This window comes from Musca vetustissima, unplaced genomic scaffold (assembly GCF_032173495.1).
Source record: "Musca vetustissima isolate MV318-11 ecotype Yass unplaced genomic scaffold, APGP_CSIRO_Mvet_v1 utg92886, whole genome shotgun sequence".
Classification (NCBI taxonomy): Eukaryota; Metazoa; Arthropoda; class Insecta; order Diptera; family Muscidae; genus Musca; species Musca vetustissima.
In genome coordinates this window covers 148,186-155,150 of record NW_026873796.1, presented here as the reverse complement: position 1 = coordinate 155,150, position 6,965 = coordinate 148,186, and the positions used below count along the sequence as shown (strand labels likewise).

The 6,965-nt window shown below is 32.9% G+C and overlaps 1 long non-coding RNA gene across 1 annotated transcript; it reads left to right on the top strand.

Moving 5' to 3' along the window:
* Positions 1-619: 619 nt before the first annotated feature.
* Positions 620-997, top strand: LOC133328220 (uncharacterized). The gene is made up of 2 exons (XR_009754280.1): positions 620-739; positions 816-997. It is a non-coding gene; the product is annotated as an uncharacterized LOC133328220 (long non-coding RNA).
* Positions 998-6,965: the final 5,968 nt, after the last annotated feature.

The following is a 6,965-nucleotide window of genomic DNA, read 5'->3' as shown; positions in this document are numbered from 1 at the left end:
GACCCAAAATCTATAGGTAGCATTAAGCGAAGTGACGGGATGTGGAGAAACTCTGGCAGTGAGGCCCTTGATCTTCTATCATTTACCCACTTCCCTGGTTGTAAGAACCATAATCATGATGTGCAGTGTACGCATCGGGTTATGATTCGAACCAGGGAGGAGGAGAGGCTGATAGAAAACACTAGAAGCTACCCAAAATTGGTATGGACAATAAATAGTTTTCTACATTATCCAGAAGACGGATATTTATCGAGATTATCTAGATAACTTTGATGCATTATACTACACATTAAGATAAAGTGAAGACATAAACCCTATCTGGCTTGCTAAGATAACGTGGATACATAGATAATGAAAATATATTATCTAGATAACATCGATAAAGGCTCCATTTTATTGCGATTGTTTTCCATCTTAAATAGATAACTGGGATCTTAATTAAGCAAATATAATTGAATTGTGTAGATAAATAATATCGTTTAGATAACGTGGATAAATTATCTACCTTACCTATATTCCCTTAATACCTTATATAACCTATTTTGAAAATTTAGATACACTCTCTATATAACTTAATTCTATCTAAATTCTATCTCTCTCTCTCCCTCTCTCATTTCAGGCTGAACAATCATTACCCAAAGAACCAACTGAAACGGAGACCAATATTTCAAAAATTCGTGTACGCAAACCTACTGGGGACTTTTTGGAACGTCGTTTCTATACTGAAAATACATTACAGGTAAGCAATATTGATTTCGTATAAAAAAACAGATCTCAGATAAAACTCAATTATCTCTTTCTATCTCTTCTCCTAGGACCTTCTAAATTTTGTCGCATCAAAAGGTTTCCTTATCGATGAATACAAAGTAATTTCCAGTTGGCCAAGACGTGACCTCACGGCCATCGATAGCAGTCAGACATTGCAATCGTTAAAATTATATCCTCAAGAGACAGTTATCTTGGAAGAACGATGATTTTAAACTCATATATACATATACATACATATACACCTATAAGATAACATAAATCGAAGTAAAAGAAAAAAACATACAAATAAATTATTAAGCCTCCTATAAAAATACAGAAGAAACAAAAAAAAAACAAATATTAGCAGCAAAACACCTTTTTACTTTACTTATTTTTGTTAAAAAAGAAGTAGCTGAAGAAGAAGAAAAAAGCATAATCTTCACTCATTCCCACGTGCCCCCTTCCATTATAGGCTTTATTATTTTTGTGTATATTATTTTGTTTTTCTCATCATTGTAGATCCATTGTTTTTTTTTTTTTTTTTTTTTTTGAATCATCTCTACAAAACCCTTAAACATTATTGTCAATACACTTTATTTGTAGTGTTTGCGTTTTCAATATTATTTCTAATCAAATAATTTATGATATTAGAACGGCTTATGCAACAATATGTCCCCCTTCCCTTCGAACATCATATTAGCTATTATCATCAATGTCATCCAAAAACACCATTTGATAAAAAAAAATTAAAAGTAAATAAAACCAAAAGAAAACTACAAATTTCAAATAAAAAGATTGATAATATAAATAAATTATATTCATATTTCGAAATCTTCAGAATTAAAGATTTTAAAGGGAAGGTTAAATGATGATGGATGGTTAGAAAAACTGAATTTACAAATAGAAACGAAGGGAATTTAAGAGCTCATGGTAAAACTGATATATGAGTTATGCTTATGTGTTAGATCCCAGAATATTGTCCCAAAATCGCGTTGACATTGCTAAATAGATTTTTTAATTTGTTTCTATAGGGAAAAATAGGGCTTTTTATAGAAAAAAATGTGTTTTTTCTATTGGAAAAATTAGATTTTTTTTCTAAAGAAGAAAAAAGTGAAAATCAGTCTTATAATAAAAAAATATTTATGCAAGTGATTTATAGGGGAAATGTGATGAAAAATATGATTTTTCCTAAATAGTGAAATATGATATTTTTCTATAGAAAACATATGATTTTTTACAGGACATTTTTTGGAAAAATAGGAAACTTTTTCTTCTATAGATTAAAATTATTTTTTTTTTTTATAGGAAAAACAAATGTATTTATGTAGGAAAAAAAAACAGTGAAGATCAAACTATAAACAAAACACTTTTTCCTTCTATAGGAAACATATATGTTTTTTATGTAGAAAAAAAAACAATGAGATTTTTTCAATAGGAAAAATCATGTGATTTTTTTAAAGGAATTTTTTTACAAAAAAAAAATTGCTTTCTTTCTAATGGAAAAAATCCATTTTTCCTATAGGAAACATATATGTTTTTTATGTAGAAAAAAAACAATGTGAGATTTTTTATTCTATAGGAATAAGCATGTTGAAGCGGATCAACTCAGTTTTATTCAAATATTATTTGCTGTAGTATAAACGTATACATTTTATTAAACATTTAAATGCAACTCTTATTTAAATATTTGAAATTAACGGTTAACTTTGTAAATAGTACTAAAAACTACATCTCTGAATCTACTACATTATTACACAACCAATACTAGACGAGGATCTTGCTTCTCATAAGTAGTACCTAAGCTCAATCAAATTTCACTCTGCACTCCGAGTCCTGGAGGCTACTCTGTATTGCGATGCGTGAGAAAAATTGTAACGCATCGCGTAATTGGTACTCTCTAATTCGTTTTCGTATCTCCTTTCGCATCTACTTTACGCAAATGTAGCATCACCGCACTCTGTAATACGAAAACGCATGTCAAACTCGTTCGTTAAGCGCAAATATCTTGCGTTAACAAACGCAAAGGAAGCGAAACATATAAGTAAGCTCCATTAAAGGTTTTATTTATATATAAATTGTAAATTATTTTAAGTAAAAGGCAAAAAAGTCACAGTTACAGGCTCAGCAACGTCAGTTCCTATCTTCAGTAGATTTTATGGGGCAACACAGTGATTTGGCAAAGGGACAGTTGCAGAGTTCAAATGCGAAACAACGCGCCAACAATTTGTGGACAAAACTGTCTGATGACCTCAATTCAAATTGACCTCCTGTAAAAGATGTCGGTGGTTGGAAAAAGTAATACATTATTTTTTTTTTTATATAAAATGTGAAACTATGTGTGCATATTTATAGGTTGGTGTTGATAACCACCTTGTCCAAGCAATTTCAAAGCAGCGGCCTCTTTTATTGGAGTTGGAATTGTTGTGGATCTATTTGAAACGACAAGCGTTTAAAAAATACATAAACGAATCTTTATTGAGACATTTTATATAAATCTATAAAAATTAAATATTTGAAAACATTTGTCACATAATTCGTACTTATATTTTCATACCCGTGGTCACTTAAGGAGAGTATATTTGATAGATCTCATAAAATTCTTTTTTTTAATTCGTTCATCATTTTTGTTTAAAAAAAAACACTCGTACCACAAAAAAATATGTTTTCATTTACAATTGTTTGACGTTTCCTTTTGTCATTCTTCGTTATTGTTTACTTTGTGGCGACAGTGTTGCCCTATTTTCAATTTAGTTTGCGAATGCGTTTGCGTGTACGTAACAGAGTACCAAATTGTACTCTTAACGCATTTAGCTTTCGCATCGCACTTGCTTTCGCAACGCAATACAGAGTAACCCCCCTGGACCACCCGGCTCTAATTAGTTTAAGCGAACACTGAAGGCTTAAGATCACTACCCACGCTTGCCCAAGTTGATGGACTCCTAAACAAGGAGTAGCCAACATTATTTTAAATCTTGTTGTTTCGAGTTTCTTCACTAGCTCCCAACGTGGGGCTGGCTTTATTGGCATTCAACGTCGAGTTTCTTCACTGGCGCCCAACGTGAGGCAAGCCTCATTGAAACCCAAAGAGCTTTCTTTAATGTGATTTTTAAAGGAAATTTTTTACAGAAAAAAAAAATATTTCTTTGTATTGGAAAATATTGATTATAGATTTTTTTATGGGAAATGTATTTGATTTTTGTTTTTTCTATAGAAAAAATATTTCTATTAGTAGCCGTTCAAGTATAACGTAAGCAGATTTATTGCAATTATTTACATTAGGAAAAAATGTATGGTTTGTGATTTTTTTTCTATAGAAACATTGTGTTTTTTTCTTTAGGAAAAAATTCAGAAAAACATTATTTGCTTTAGGGAAACAATTATGATTTGTTTCAATTAAAAAAACATAATTTCTTCTATAGGAAATAATAGTTGTTTTTTTAGAAAATAGACGATTTTTTCTAAAGAAATAATTGTAATTTTTTCTATAGAAAAAATATTTTTCTATTGAAACAAATATTTTTTCTATGGGAAAAAATGGGTAAAACTTTCTATTGAAAAAAATGTGTGATTCTTCTCTAAAGAATTTTTTTCGTACAGGAAAAGCATTTGATTTTTTTCTATGAGAAAATATATGATATTTCCATAGGAACGGAAATTACAATTCTTAATTTTATTCTATAAAAAAATTTTATTTTATAATGATTATATATTTTATAATATATATGATTTTTTTCTATAGAAACAATTCACAGACCCTAGCCTCAGCATCCACATACTCCAGCCACAGCATTCACAGAATCTAGCCTCAGAATTCACTGACTCTAGTTGAAGCGTTCACAAACTGAACCCTCAGCATTCACAGACTCTAGCCTCAGCATTCACGGACTCCAGCCTCAACATTCACAGACTTCGGCTGCAGCCTTAACAGACTCTAGCCTCAGCATTCACAGACTCTAACTTCACAATTCGCATGCTCTAGCCTCTGCATACACAGATTACAGCCTTAGCATTCACAGACTCTAGTCTCAGCATTCATAGACTCCTGCTTCATCATCCAAATACTCTAGCCTTAGCTTTCACAGACTTCTTCTTCAGCATTCGAAGACTCTAGCCTCAGTCTTCACCGACTCTAGAATTAGCACTCACAGACTCTAGCCTCAGCATTCACAGACTCTAGCCTCTGCATTCACAAACCATAGTTTCAGCGTTCAAAGACTTTAGCCTTAGCCTCACCATTCACAAGCTCTAGCCTCAGTACGCAAAGACTGTAGCTTCAGTATTCACAGACTCTAGCCTCAGTACGCAAAGACTCTCATCATCAGCATTCACAAACGAACCCTTAGCATTCACTGACTCTAGCCTCAGCATTCACAGACTCTAGCCTCAGTATTCACAGACTACTGTCTCGGCATTCACAGACTCAAGCCTTAGTATTCACAGACACTAGCCTCAGCATTCACAGACTCCTGCCTCAGGATACATAGTCTCCTGCGTCAGCATTACATATTCTAACCTCAGCATTCACAGTCTCCCGCGTCAGCATTCACATAATCTAGCCTCAGCATTCACAGACTCTAGTCTCAGTATTCACAGACTCCTAGCTCAGCACTCACAGACTCTAGCCTCAGCATTCACAGACTCTAGTCTCAGTATTCACAGACTCCTAGCTCAGCATTCACTGACTCTAGCCTCAGCATTCACAGACTCTGGCCTCTTCATTCACCGACTATAGGCACAGCGATTGTTAATTTATAATTTGAACACTCAGGGATCGCAGACTTGAGCCTCAGAGTTCTTGGAATCTGGCCTCAGCGATCACTGACTTTAACCTCAGTATTCACATGTTCAGGGTTCAAAGACCCTAGCGTCAGCATTCGCAGATCGCAGTCCCAGCTCTTCTCATTTAGTGTAGCTTCAGGGTTCATATACCCTGTCACTTATTCTAGCCTCAGTGTGTGGCTCTTAATTATTTTATAATTTGATCACATGTCTAAATATTATTCACCTTTCCACTAATTTAATTAGATACTGCAATGTTAATCAGCTCTTCCTATTCTTTAGGAAAAATGTGTGATTTTTTCTACAGGAAATATGTAATATTTTTCTATAGGAAAAAAGTAATTTTTTTCTATCGGAAAATGAATTTTATTTTTATAAGAAAACAATATATTTTCTTCTATAGAAAATATGTGTTATTTTCATAGGAAAGATGTGTACTTTTTATATAAAAAATAATTTTGGTTTTTTCTATACTAAAATAATGTGTGATTTCTTTATAAGAAAAATATGTGTGATTTGTATGCTACAGGAAACATATGTGTGATATTTTTCTGTAACAAAAACATTTTTGATTTTGTTTAAGCGAGAATGCTATTTAAAATGGTTAAATAGTTAGCCTTTAATTTGAAAGGCCGCAGCCGTTGTCTGTCTACTCCTTTTTATTACACCCTTGTAATAGTATGAGGCTGACAGATTTCAACGGACTTTTGTTTACATTTTGAGTTTGCGCCACCTTTAGGCATCTATATGTCAACAAACATTGTTATTATTAGTACTTGTTTAACTCTCGTTGTTAACTGACTGGCTACACATATCGTTGTGAACACCTTGGCTTAAATTGTATGCTACGCACATATAGTTGTGCTAATAAGGTAATATCGTTACCAACCAATAAATATCGGCATTGGTCGAAACCTCTTACTAAAACATATCGTGTTTTATTTCTATTTACATATTTTATTTTGGCTCCGGAGTACTATCGTGTACTGGATCTATTAGGAGAACCTCTCATTGCACTGTACCTGCCAACCACCCAAGTCCCTATAGTGCGGACTTAACATTTGGTCAATTCGAGCCAGATTGGATATCCCAGCATTGCTCCTGGAACCTAAATATACAGTCCACCTAAATATATTTATCTTGGTACGTATAGTGCAGTGAGCAAAAACAATAAAAAATAAAGTGTTTCGTTTGTTTGTGTGGCCGTCGTTACAACGCGTCGCGGATTCCCTTTTTGATAATCGGTCAAAGTCCATTTACAGGAATACCTGACAAACAAAAAATAGTTTTGTTTTTGTTTTCCTTTTTCGACAGTTTTTCTCTAAATTCGTAGAGAAAATATCGTTTACGTTCTTCAATTTGTTCTTGTAAAATTAGTCGAAGAACTCCTTTTCTATCGCCTTTCATAGCGTTCATATTCTTTTGAATATTTTCTTATT